General features: G+C 39.0%; 1 long non-coding RNA gene across 1 annotated transcript in view; it reads left to right on the top strand.

The window, feature by feature from the left end:
* LOC147647992 (uncharacterized) overlaps nt 1–14,646 on the top strand; it is a 54,282-nt gene that overhangs the window by 27,055 nt on the left and 12,581 nt on the right. Inside the window, exons 3-4 of the long non-coding RNA XR_015280579.1 lie at nt 3,815–3,922; nt 9,180–9,310. This is a non-coding gene — a long non-coding RNA (uncharacterized LOC147647992). The remainder of the gene's footprint in view (nt 1–3,814; nt 3,923–9,179; nt 9,311–14,646) is intronic.

Below are 14,646 nucleotides of genomic sequence, written 5' to 3'. Positions count from 1 at the left end.
AAAATTTAATCAAACTCTCTCAGTAATCACCCATTGCTGACAGATCTACAGCCAGTGAAAGGTCTGTTTTATCTTCCTGCTACTGCAGATTAGTCCTTTTTAAGCTCTTTCAAGCATTTTCATCAGCACCAAGCCCTGGGGCTTTCAGTCCATATTTTATTTTGCCACTATAGATTAAAACATTGCTGCATGTGAATTTGCTCCAGATTCATATATTCAGGAAGCCTCCATATTTAATTTAATTTATTCTTTGTACCAGCAGTGTGAATCATAGCCATTAAATTTTAAGTACTATATTACTGACCCAAGTCTAGTCTGACAGACCTTGAGAATCAGAGAGGCTCTCTCTTTTTGGGATGAATGCTAAACTAAAATGATTAAAAAGACCATTTCACTGTTACAAATTTTCAGCTGGCCACTCTGCTCAGCACTGAACTTAGAGATATTAAGGTCTTCTAGTTCAGATAGCACTTGGTTTGGTTAATGAACAGGTTTCCAAATACAGATTTGCCAGCTCTGGTGTATTTATTCTGCTCAGTACTGATGGAGAAATATTTCCTATGCTCAACCAACCTTAAGAATGAGAGGTCTGAACATCTCAGGAGCTGATCTCAAACACTGGAAGTTTCTAACTGAGAGTCAGTGTACACATATTTCTAGATACTTGATGAATTTAAACTTTGAAATGTTTATTCTCATATTTTATCAATATAGATGCTTCAAAACTGAGCATCTATTTTTTTCAAGAATATTTTACTCAAACATAATAATATATATTTATTTTTAAAAAAAACCCTATAAATTATTTTATTAAAAAAACCCCTCAATTTATTAATTTAAACTCAAAAACTTAGCTGTGAAGGAATCAGTCTTCCAATTTTTCTTTGTTTCAAAGAAAACTAAGAATACATGGATACCAAGTACCAATCCCTATTGAACACCTCTCCTGTGAAAAAAAAAGGGTGAAAGGATTGCACTAATTCAGCCTGAAAAAACGAAGGCTGTGGGGAGACCTTATTGTGGCCTTTTTATATATAAAGAGGGCTAAAGAAGAAGGTAGAGACTTTTTACCAGGATCTGAGGTGACAGGACAAGGAGCAGTGGATTAACATTGAAAGAGGGTATATTTAGAGTGGACATAAGGAAGATATTTTTCGTTATGGAACACTGGGACAGGTTTTCCAGAGAAGTTGTGGGTGACCTGGAAAATGTTCAAGGTCAGGTTGGATGAGACTTTGAATGCAGTAGGGGATGTGGGGTTGGAACAAATGATCTCAAATGAATATTGGGAGTGTTGCTCCCAATAAAACACCTTCTACAAATCTATGATTCTGTGATCATATCCCTAGCGAGCTATGAAAATCACATTTCAAGTATCTACTGCATTTTGCTCAGTTGTTTTTAAAGCATAATCCTTGCATTTATCCAGATTTAAGAAAATCAGCATTTTCACAATCAAGTTATTTGTAAAGCAGCAAAGAACATTATTGTATGTGTTCCCAGAAGATCATCCTCTAATATTTAATGCTGTAAATATTTTAAAAACCTCACATTTTTCTATATTCCTTCAGAAATATGAGCATTACATGCAAATTATTTCTGGGTAAGAGCTGTGAGCTCTTAGACAGTATTTATATCCAGGAGGCATTTTGAAGATTTACAAAGAGACCCAATATCTAAATCTTTAGTCCTGTTTAAGAAACTTCAGGCAACAGGATTTGGAGAACTGGCAGGGTTTTCTGGATATGCTGCTTTTGTCCCTGTGAATCTCCCCATCCATGACAAATCTGCTGGGTTGAACATGAATGCTTTACAGAAACCTTAGACTTATAATGTTGGCACTGGTTAACTTACACTTGCATGAGATTGTGAATTTTAGACTGCAAATGGATCTCATTTTGTTTGTTCTTAAGCTGATTGTAGCTGCTGGGGTCAACAGCACTACTTTTTTAAGCAGCACAATCATCTAGATTGTGTTGCTCTGAGCAGTGGAGTAACAGCCATTGTGCACACGTGTAGCTCTGTGGAGGTGAAAAATCAGGTTTTAAAAGGCTGTGACTGCAAACACTTAAGTGACATAGCACTTCTTACCAAAAACTGGTGTTCTCTTTATCTCCTATTTTTCTTCTTGTTCAGAAACCAAGGCTTTCAGGGATACAGTGTCTTCCTGAGCTAATATGCATGCTCTGCTCTGCAGAACATGACAGAATGTGGAATATTAGGCCTTTTAATGTAAGAAAATGTTACAACAGTTTAGCAGTTTAGAAATGTTTGCCTCACTTATTAACAGGTGATCAAAATGGCCAAAGCCACAGCTGATATCAAGTTTTGTGATTTTGCCAAGGAAAGGAAATCAGGTAAAACCTAGATCTACTAATTTGCTATGGATCTACTCATTCAGTGAAGACTAACTCATGAGGGCCTGAAGAATTTCAGTGAAGGGTTTCTGACAAACAGCTGGACCTCCATTCCTGAAAACTCTCCAGAACTGAAAGACTGTCTTGGTTATCAGTCAGCTGCAAAAATAGTCACTCAAAAATAATCAATCAGATCTTTTAGAACAGTGGCTTTATAAAAAAGAAAGTAAAATATGCCATAGTATTCTATTCCTTTTGCTAAAGGAAGTCTGCCCTATAAATTCTTGATGGTGCAGCTACTTGGGCAGCTGTCTGCTCCCCTCCTCCTCCCTTAGTAAGGCTCCAGTTACAAAACGTGGGTATCAAATCCCAGGGCTCCATTATCTATCTTGCTGGATGGCAGAGGATCAAAGAAGCTGCATCTGACCCAGTGCTATGGGCTGTCATGTGTCCAGCTCCTCTTCTCTGGTTTCAGTCCTGTGGGATGAATCCCAAGGCTGCACTGCACTGCAGTGGTGTGCATTGTTACCGGGAATACTTCTCCCCCTGATAGAATGGATAGTTCACCCAAACCTTTCCCCACAATTTCAACAATATAGTTTTCTGCATGTTGTTACCCATGTCTGCAGCCATGACAGAAAATAAAGCTAAGTCTTTACTACATTTGTTTCTGATCCTTGAAGTTATGGCTCTTAAACAAAGGCTGAACATTTTTTATCAGTCTGAAGCTTTTAGCTCCAGGATTTCTCATTTGTTTCAGATCTCAGGCCAGTACTTATCCTGCAGCCCTGAGCCCTGAGCTCAAGCATGACAGGACCACCTCAGGTTTGTCAGAAATCCTTTACAGCAGTTTTATGGGATATCCATATGTTAGAAACAAAGCAAAGTCTGTGAATGTGATGTGGCATTAGCTTTGAACTGCCCATCCAGATAAATTGCTTTAATTACCTCTGGTAATTGTGGCCTGAGAGACTTAAGTCTTTGTAATGATTCCTGCTGGAGATTCTGGAATTAGCAGGGGCCAGGATCATTCCAAAGGAGGGCTTTGCTCACTATTCCTGTGTTTTGGAGGCTAAAGGATTGAACAGTATGTAGAAACCTTCCCTTGCCAATTTGTTTTATTGTGAGATAACAACCCTGGCCACGTATGAGATACTCATAGAGATGCAGTATGAATGTGATGGCCAAGAAGACAAAAATTTAGAAAACAAGTACTTCTTGCAGTAAGAAAGAGTGAGGAAAAAAAAAATAAATAGGAAACATTCAAGAGAAATCTGGCTTGGGTACAGCAGCTGAGACCAAAGAACAAACTGCTGCATTTTCTGAGTGACTAGCAAATACATATAATTTGGGTTGAATAATTAATAACCTGGAATATGAATCAGTGCCAAAGAGGGTTTTTATGAAACAAGAATCAGGCTGTTACAAGAAGCTGCACCTTTTTTTTTTTTAAACAGCTCTTTCCAAGATTGAAAAGTTTGAGGTAGAAGAAAAAAGCAGAAGTGGAAGCTGCCATTCTGCTAGAATAAGTGAGAGAATGTTCACCATTTATTTATTCCAATAAGGTAAAAAGATAAAAGATCTCTATCTGCATTTAAACATTCATCTTACAATAATTTTTAACATTGCATTAGGACACAGTTCTTTAACTGCTGCAGAAATGGCATAACCAATAATCAATCCATTCTGAATCAAACCATTCAGAATTACCTGAAGTACTTTACATGAAATGATTTCGTTTTTTTAAAGTGAGATTAATTTGCTTTTACATTTTCTTTTAAATCAACATTATAATTAGATTGTAATTATAAACTGCAGCATGTGGGTGTATGTATACTATTTTATAATAGATGTATAATGCCAGTATATCCTTTGTGTAAACTAGACTGTATATATATATATATATATATAGGGGCATCCACTAAAAAGTTAAGGAAAAGATCTTTCAGGATAACTAATTTTGCTACGAAAAAGCAAATCACCACTGGGTGCCACTGTTCTTCCTTCTAGCCTGTCTCATCTATCACTGCAGAATGATTTTAGCAGTGAAGGCCATGATCCAGAGCCCATTCAGACAGTGATAAAGCTCACAAAGACTTCAGCAGGACGTGATGAGAATCTAAAAGATCATGGTCCTTCGACAGAAATGTGCCTGTTGCATAAGGATTATAAAATATGGTAGCTGCTTGTGCGACAAAAACTCTCTGGAATTTTACTCCACTGCTGTGCATGGTTTTTTGACAGCAGCAGCTTCCAGGAGATGAGTTAGTGAGCTGCTCCTGAATTCCTGAGAAGGCAGGGATAAATCTCCTGCTCACTTCAGCAGAATCATGGGCAGGCCCCATTCTTCAGACACCCAGTTTTTCACATCCAGAGGGGTGCTTGCTTCAAAGCACCCAGGAAGAGCTGCAATCCTATTTTCCATCCCTTCTAAGCTGCATCATTTGCTCTGCAATAGCACTAACACCTCCCTCTAGGAGGATGCACTGTGGCTGCAATTTAGGGATGCTGGAGTTATTCTTCTCTTGGCTTCACTCTTCAATGGTAATATTGTTGATTTATGAAAGACTCAGAGTACTTAGATAAGCTATTTCCTGGCTCTCTGCCTTTCCTTTCTGTGTCTCTATAGAGCCCCAAGTTATGAAAGAGAAAGGGAGAGCACTGTCCTAAGCTTTTAAAGTCAGGTTAATGCTAAATGCCTTTGGCATTTGAGAGATCTTTTCTGAACCCATCCAATATTATCAAATGGTACAACAAAGCTAGAAAGACAATGCTCAGAAGCACCTTAAGTAACTACGGAATGTAAGGCCAGGCTTGTAAAGATATTTATATGTTTGATACTCAAACAGCAGGAATTTTAAATGCTCAGAGGTCAGTGGTGGGTAGATACATCCAGAACTTCCTGGACATTGGCAGGTTCAGCATTGGGAGCTCCTGTGTTTAAAGGAATTACCTATCACAAGCATTAGATACGTAAATATCCATGACAAACACAGGAAGGAGTCTTCACTTTAGAATGGTATTCAGGAAAGCCAATAAACTGAGTGGAAGTTTACTTAAATTCATCTTTGGCAAATGCTGATAAAAGCTCTCAACCCCTAAAAGTGCATGCCTTAATCCACTGAAGCATAACTGTTTATATAAAGCGAGGTATTATTCTTACAGAACAAGTGATTATTTAATTTTATTTTATTTTATTTTATTTTATTTTATTTTATTTTATTTTATTTTATTTTATTTTATTTTATTTTATTTTATTTTATTTTATTTTATTTTATTTTATTTTATTTTATTTTATTTTATTTTATTTTATTTTATTATTTTTTTACATTTCAGCCCCTAACTGTATTTGCTCTGATTTGTATAAAAGGAATATCAATTGAAAGAGACACTTTCTATATCCTTTGTCCTGTCTCCATGAATCATAGGATTGTTAAGGCTGGGAAACACCTCAAAGATCAACAAGATCAACCATAAATGCAGCACTGCCACATTCACCATTAACTCATGTCCTCAAGTGCCCCATCCATGGTTTTTGAACACTTCCAGGGATGGTGATTCCACCTCTTCACCAGGGAGATCCTTCCAATGTATCACCACCCATCAACTGAAGAAAATTTTCCTGCTGTCCCCCCTGAGCCTCCCCTGGCCCAGCCTGAGGCCGTTCCCTCTCCTCCTGTCCCTGTTCCTGGCAGCAGAGCCCGACCCCCCCAGCTGTCCCCTCCTGGCAGGGACTTGTGCAGAGCCAGAAATTCCCCCTGAGCCTCCTTTGCTCCAGGCTGAGCCCCTTTCCCAGCTCCCTCAGCTCCTGCTGGGGCTCCAGCCCCTTCCCAGCTCCGTTCCCTTCTCTGGGCACGCTGCAGCCCCTCAATGTCCCTTTTATCACGGGGTCCCCTCTTGCTTACTGAGGTTTAGAGCAACAGTCTGGTGGCATTGGGTGTTTGGGGAAGTTCTGTCCATTCCAGCCAGAGACACAAGGACACGAGATTAAAAATGCAAGTGTAAGGGATTTCACAGCTTTCAGTGGCATTGAGCTGTAGGACACAGATATTCCATTCCATTCCATTCCATTCCATTCCATTCCATTCCATTCCATTCCATTCCATTCCATTCCATTCCATTCCATTCCATTCTTTTAAATATTAGATAGTTTTGAACCGAGCCTTTAGTATACAAAACATGGTTTAGGCTTTCAAGGATTAAACACGAAAGAAATATTTTTATGTATGTCTCCTGTGTAAATGTGTCTCTGGGGAACAATTGGAGTCTATGTGTCTGATAAATTTTTGAAGATGGGAATGTATTTTGGCTTTTCTGAAAATATTTTCCATGCACCTCTTTCTATGTTTCCCATAGCAGGGTAACTCCTCAGTGCTGTCCAGATCAAACACAGTTCAGAGGTATTTCAATGCCTTCTTTTTCTTATTCTTAATTTGTCCCATCATGAACTGTGTGGGAGCCAGGTTACTCCTTGCACTGTAGCAGAAGCTGAAGGCTTAGCTGTATTTATTTCAAGCCAGATGTAATTAGCCTGATATAAATCCTAAGAATCCTCATCTCCTCTCTTGAACACAATAGTAGATGCAGTTATGCAGAACTGATTCACATAAAATGTGGGGAGAAAGCAGCAATTGTAAGGCAAAAAGCAAAAAAAGAACGTATTGTTCTAGGTTGATAGAGGGGAGGAAAGGATGAAACTATACATAGTAAGGCTGATATATAGCTAAATATTGTATAAGCTGTTAATTTTGTAAGACTAAATTATGCTAGTGAGAAGGAGACAAAAAGATGTCTTTCAAACAGCAGAACAAAACTCCATAAAATTTGTAACTCTGTACTTAAAATTTTTAAGTGTCACAGGTTCAAAATATTAATTTTTTTTTTCATAATAAATAATCAGCAACCTGAATTTCAGATGCTCAGATCATTCACTTAATTTTATTTTAATGTATTTTGTGCCTGGATTTTCCTTCCGTTTTTTAGATGACCAAACTTTCAGTTAGACAGAGTTGTTCAGGTGGTTTTTATTTTTTAAAAAAACACAACAGACTTGTGAGTTATTTAATCTGAAGGGATATTTGTTGAGTATTAATGTATTCAAATATACATTTGCAGTTGGAGTCGGATAGAACCGCCTGTCTTCGCCTCGCAATCCTTGGTGTCACTTGAACTGCTCATGTGACAGCACTCTAATATGAGAGGAGACAATAGGCATTGTTGGCCTCACATATTAATAAATAAGAGCCACAGTGTGTGCAAACAAAGGCTGCTTCCTGGAACACTGTGTCACATGATTCCCAGGGTCAATCCTGATGGCTTTGCTCCGCTGAGATCAATGGGCTCCATTCTCCTGGCATTAATTTTACACCGCTGCGGAGACGTTGCGGGTGCGCGGTCCCGAATTCTGACCTCAGCTCTGTTGGTGTCACTCAGATCAGAAGTGACCTACTGATCTGAGAGCCGTGTCCGGCGTTAGCCCTGGGCTCCCTGACCAGGCTCGTGTGGGCAGGGAGCACAGACCCACTGGGCATCTTGGCAGAGCTGTAATTAGACTGTAAAATCTGTGTGAACAACCACAGAAGTGGTGAGAGAAGAGCTCTGGAGGGTTATAAGCAACTGTCCCATTTTTCTACTGAGCAGGGAATTAATGAAAAGAATAAATACTACATGACTCTGTCTGTGGGGATTACCAACCCCATGCTTTTTCTCTAAACTTAGATTTAAGTTACACTGAAGATGAGTGCTTTGCTTTTTTTGCTTGTGTGCTTTTCAGTGTTCTAACTGCTGAAGGAGCTTCCTGGTTTTTGGATTGCTAAGAAATAGATGGTAAAAGGCTATCATATAAAAAGAACACCAGAAATAGGGCAGTTTTCTTAGAAACAAAAGCCAGTCTGAGGTTTGCACCCCTAACTCATACTTGCCACTTTCTAAATTTTTCTAATATTTATTTTCTAGACTGCTAATGAACACACATGAGCATTATTCCTCAGGGAAAAAAACCACCAAAAAAAACCCAAAAAACCCAAAACCAACCAAACAAAAAATCAAACACAAGTGAAGGGTCTCTGACAGCATGCCTATTACATAGGAAAACCTGCTATAAAGTGCTGAACCAGTTTTTGTTCTTTTTGGGGAGGTTGGAACAGATGATCTTTGAAGGTCCCTTCCAAACTAAATCATTCTGAAAATGGGTGTGTGTTCTTAGGAGGAGGGTGGGAGTGTGTCTGATTCTACACCAAAACCAGGTTTTTGAACTTTCAGTATTATTCTCCTCTCCATTACCCATCCATATATCCTGTTTTAGCACTACCCCACAGCTTCCTCAAATTATTTGAATATTAATATAATACAGAGTGCAGCACTGTCCCAGGAGACATTCCCCACCTAAAATCAGTTTGGTGAGAAAACCAAACTGATTAGGAGTCAGAGCCCCTAATCTTGATGGACACAACCTGAGGAGAAAAACAAAGGGAATATTGCTTTGGGAGATTTTACCAGGAAGGAGGAAGCCTGGAATAAACCAAATCCTGGTCCTGAAATCCCTCTGCGGTTCTGTATTCATAAAACTCTGCCAAAATATATAGTACAGGTTGCAAATAAAATACACCATGCTTTGCAGACTGCTGGTATTGACTAATCAGTATGTGTAAATTAGTTGATCTGCAGTCTGCTCAATGTTAATTAACATTAAAGTTGATGGGAATGTCCAGACAATCTAATTAGAAGTGGTGGGGTTTATTTTGCTTTTTAAGTGTTAGTTGGGGCAAGAAAATAAAAAAATAACAGGAATGACTTTTTACCAATATTCTTATCTTTCTTCAGAATACTGAATAACATGGGTTTCCATCATCTGCTTTGTCTCCAGCCTCTAATGGATCTGAGAAGACTGTTCAAGTTCCGAGAAATTCTGTTGCTCTTGAGAGCCTCAGAATACAGAAAATACATCCTAGAAGGTTTGTTTCCTTTTGGTCTTTGACCACTGTCAAATGGACAAGATAAATGCTAGGAAGACTTGTAACACAATCTTCTTTATCTCTGATTTTATCATTAATTTGGACCTGCCTGTGGGTCCATCAGACTCCTGAAAACTCAGACAAGACCCTGGCATAGAGAAACAGATACAAGTTGTAAAATATATATATATATAATATATATATATGAAAAATTATTTATTAAATCCTTAAGCCCAAAGAATAGGAGAAAACTGCATATTGACTGGTAACATGAGAACAGGCTGATTTCTGAGCTGTGCAGTTGACTTTTCCTTTGAGTTATGTTTGCTCCTCTCTCTGTGTCAGTACAAACAAGTGTGAAGATCAAGGTCAGCTCCACATTAACATTTGAGTAGAACCACTCTTCCCTCTTCCTTTGCTCTTCTGAATTCATGGCATAATTTATTTTTTAAGAGAATAAAGACGACTCTAACAAGTTTACCTCCACATTTCAGGCTACTGTCTCAGTCCCAGACCTCAGTAAGTATACCAAAGCTTTTCAGGTGATTATGGAACCCACATAAATACAGACCAGCTATATTTTTCATTAAATGCTGAAGGCCTAAGATATTGTGCCATATTCCTGTCCTGCTGCACTGGGCCTGGATAGGAAGATTACTGAGAATGCCTTGGATACTTTATAAAATTGTGTAATGGCTCCAGACTACTTGATATAAACAAAGATTAGTGCTTGGCTGTGGCAGTATCCTATTTAGGCCAGTGCCCATTTAGACTGTTTTCCCTCTATTTCTTTGTGAGTTCAGGTCTACAAAAGCAAAACAGTATTCCAGCTGGTGCATTTCTAGGGGATTATTGTTCTTGACGGGTGGTTAAACATCATTCAATGCATGCAATGATTGCCTAAATATGCACAGCTTGTTGTGTTTTAGTGTTTAAGTAGAGCACTGTGAGGATAAGTTTGTTTGAAGTTAGGTAGTCTTAGCAGCAGTGTTTGTATGTGAAAGTGCATAAACACCATCATTTCTGTGGAGACAGAAGTGGAATTCCTTCTCTAGAGCTGGTTCTGCCTGAACACGCGCTAAAGTTTTGTGTCATACCCAGCTGATCACAGAATCATGGAATTGTAATTATTAGTGACAGAGAAACCTATTAGGTAAGTCCCGTGGGGACCAGCAACAGAACCACTGACAGTAATCTCTCATAATAAATGTAGTTATACAGCTAATGTAAGTAATTGGAACTTTCTATCTCTCTATCCAGTTAATTCTGCCTGAATGCAGGCTTACGTTTTGTATTATACCCGAATGATCAGAGAATCCCAAAATCAGAATTATTAGTGATAGAAAAACCCATTACGTAAGTCTCCCAGGGAGCTGCATGGCATCACTGACACAGTAATCTCTCATGATAAATGCAGTTATACAGCTAATTTTAGCAACTGGGTCTTTCTTCAAATTTGTTACTTCTGAGGCCATTTGTATGTGATGTCACTACAAGGGAATTGTTCTGCAGCACGACTTCAGCTTTGTTAGTGAGGAAGGAACACGAACACTGGTACAGCAGTGCTGTATTTGGAGCAGAATATTGGCTTAAAGAGAATGGCAAAGATACAACAAATCAGCTTTTGTTCTTGTTTTTCCAGGCAGGATGTTTGCCTCTGCTAACTAATTACATAAGCAATGGCTTTGCTTAGTCTTAAATGTCATGCTGCTGGTGGTGTGAATGGTGTACACAGATACACTTGTGCCCTCAACACACAATATAGTTTGTGTTTCTTCCTCTTTTCCTGTGGATTTTTGGGGCTGGGCAAACCATTTATATCATGTTCCACCTGAAGCTCTCCAAGGAGGTTTGTAGGCTGTATCTCCACTGGGAAATAATCACCGGTGAAATGAATGCCAGTGTGTGCAGAAGTCCAACCTGCAGTAAGAGAGCCACATATAAATCTTTTTCTGGGTGCCATGCATACACAGGGCTGTCCCTGGGTATGATCAGTATAACAAGCAGCTTATCTTAGGATTTCTCAGCCTGGAAATCATTGCCTCATTCCACACATTTCTGCAGAAAACGATGGGCTAGCCACCCTGCCAAGTCAAAAGACTAAAGAAACAAATGCTCCAGAGCAGGGTGGCTCTGCTACTGCCAGCCAAAGGTGTCTGAAGCCCTGGTGCGGAACTCCAGTTCCCCATGGCACAGTTCAGTTCAGTCTGGAATCCTGCAAGCAACAGGATTTTGTGTCTCTCAGGATGGCATCAGGTAGGAACAGGATAGCATTCCACCTGCCTAAAAAGCATTTTTCTACTGCCTTGGGTGAAAGGTGGAGACAACCAAACAGGCTGTCAGGCTAAAAAGTCAGCCTAAAGCTGACCCTCAGGCTGTACTTTGACTGAGCCCAGGCCCTGAAAATCTGGTGTGACCATGTTCTGTTCAATGCTGACAGTGGGGTTCCGTTCTTCCCCAAACAACTGAGAGCTGCCAAAATTCCAGGCAGCAATCATCTGATTGTGCCTCTGCTGTTACCAGGGTTGCATCTGCATGGTCTTTTTGGCACTGACTGCAGAAGAGACCCCAGGGACACCTTTGGAGGTGACCAGATTGCCAGGAGGGTGCAGACCTGTCTGGTGACACCTGATCTCTTAGTTTTCCTTGGCCTTCCCATCAGCTCTGTGCTTTTCCAGCTGGTTTGCTTGAGCCTGTTAGCAGCTCCTGCTGCTCCAGCTCAGCTCTGTGCAGCACAGTTTCCCTGTGGGAGATGAAAACCCTCATATAAAGCCAGTAAGGAACCTAGATTCTGATGCAATCCTCCTTCAGGTGTGAAAAAACAGATTCATCACTTTTTTTATTGAGGCTGAAGGTGTGTGATCTGTTTTATTTAATACCAGACAGAGGAGTGCGAGTAGGGGAACTGACAGCTTGGAGGAGCTTATGGTAGGGGTGGGAGGAAAATGAGGTGTCAGGTTTTGTGATTGTAGTGTCTGCATGTTTTACTGTGATTATCTTTTGTTATCAGTGTTCAGAAGGAGTAATCTGAGGCCAGTCCTAGACCTCAGGGCATGGTGGCTAGGTTGGCACGCATGATTTTAAGGTAAAAGGCTGTAGGAAAGGCAGAATACTAAAAACAGTAAATAGTAAAAATATTAAAAAAACTATCCTTATAACACCTGCAAGAATTAAGTGTCACTTTGCTGTGGACAGTCATCAAATCTGTATGCAAGCTGCACAATAGCAACTGTTAACTGGATGATTTCAGTAGGTAAAATGAACAGACCAAGATTTACACACACAAGTTTTACAGTGATAAAAAATGAGACCTTCAAGTATGCACAAGCAATAAAGACCTTGGGTTTCCTGTTCTTCTAAAAGACAGCTTAGATCATAACATCTTAATATGTTCAATAAATGGTGATTTAGCAATAATTTCAGAACAATTCCATTAGTGCTTTTTTTCATTGTTTTTTTTTTTTTCTTTCCTTGTGCTGAATGACTTCCATCCCACACAAGTTCTTCAAGGTTATTGCACCTCAGAAGTCATAACATGTACACACACGGCCTGTCCACGGACTAAAACGCAAGTCACAAACACCCACCTGATCCACATAGATGAGTTTTATCAAGTCAGTCTAACAATATTTAGTAATCCGAAAAAAAAATATTAATTAAAAACAAAAAGAACAAACCAAGCGAAGAAACAAAAAAATACAACCAAAAATCCAACTGGTTCTATAAGTAAAGGTTTGCAAGTTTAAAGAAAATAGGAAATGTGAGTACTTCTTCTAGTTTAAAAACAACTGCCTAATTCACTGAGAAAATTAATATAGTGTCACCCAACTTTAGATATTAGAGTTCATTTTATCTATGAAGGCTCCATCTCCAGCCAGCTGAAGGATAAAAAGGAGCCAAAGGTCTCATCTAGTTCTGCTATCAGTGTCTAGGAGCTGTCCTTGTTTTTTACAAACAGAGATAAATTTTGATGAGTGGGAATAACCACATGCACAGATTCCAAAACTGGGGTGAGAGAAAAGAACAGACAATAATAATTAGATAAAGGACAAGGAGATCTAGTATTTTCCTTTTTTTTTTTTTTTTTTTTTATGAGCTGCAAAAGGAATATATACAATATTTCAGGCACATGATGCAGGTTCAAACAGTGGCAATATTAATGTTTTTGACCACTGTCATCTTTTGGCCTGGTGCAAATAAAGGAAAGGATGTGTTTAGTGCCTGAGGTAAGAGATGGCCTTGTTTCCACAGGGATGAATTAGTGCACTTCAGGTAAATTGAACACAGAAATTGAGCTTGAGGATAAAACACAAATTTGCCACGTTCACCATTATCATTTTTTTGACAAAAGTCTTTTTTGTAATAAGCCTTTAGATACTTCTGTGCTTGAAAGATCACACTTAAAACACAAAAAAGACACAATCATGGAAGATTATTTAGCAAAGAAAATGGGCCTGTAGGGTAAATAAAATGGAAAATTAGGATGGCAGTTAAAGCCTTTTATTAAATATCATATAAACAACATATCCTGTAAAAACAACTAAAAAAAGCCTTTAATTGGAAAATAATCCTGGTGGAGAAGGCGTACAGAAGATCTTAGCTGCACTGGTTTCTAAATCCTGGCATTTTTGTTTCCTGGTACAGACAGTGATTAAAAGTTTTATTATGCCCCTCAGAAGTGTAACTCAGAGGCAGGTAGCTACTAAAATTGTTTCCACAAAGATTCTCTGGCGTGTTCAGGCCCAAATTCAGCCATTATTCAGCTATTCAGTGGCATTAATGGAAGCTGTGGTAGCATGGCAGGTTTTGGTGGTACTTTGTCCTTTATGACTTTGAGGCAGTGCAATGTAAAATCCCTAGGAAATTAAAAGCAGCTTGTTGAGGAAAGGTGAGGAGGAAGACATGGGGGAGGAGTGGAAACTTCTGTGCCTGGAAAAACCTGTTCTATGCAGGCGTTCAGGGAGCATTTTAAAAATTCATTTATTTGTTACATTGTCCCTGGATGAGATTTGTGAACTCTGTATGGTTTAGCTGAGACTTGTATTTGTCTCAAAAGTCATCCCTTCCCTCCCTGTGGTGTGACATCACCCAGACTTGCCTGGAGCTTTATCTGATATTGAAAACAGTGCAGATTGCATCTTTGTCTGATGACAAGTGAAGAAAATTATCCAAACTGGTTCATGAAATGGAAAGCAACATGATACACAATTATTCTTCTTTGTTCCTTAATGATTTGGTCATCCTCTCTTCAGCACTGACATCTACAGACTCCTACCATTGTGCAGATCACAGGGTCTATAAATATTTAACAGTTTATCACATTAAGCTGTAGTAAC

The sequence above is a fragment of the Cyanistes caeruleus genome, chromosome Z, assembly GCF_971803275.1.
Source record: "Cyanistes caeruleus chromosome Z, bCyaCae1.hap1.1, whole genome shotgun sequence".
NCBI lineage: Eukaryota > Metazoa > Chordata > Aves > Passeriformes > Paridae > Cyanistes > Cyanistes caeruleus.
Note: the sequence above shows the minus strand (reverse complement) of the source record. Positions and strands in the feature narration are given on the sequence as shown.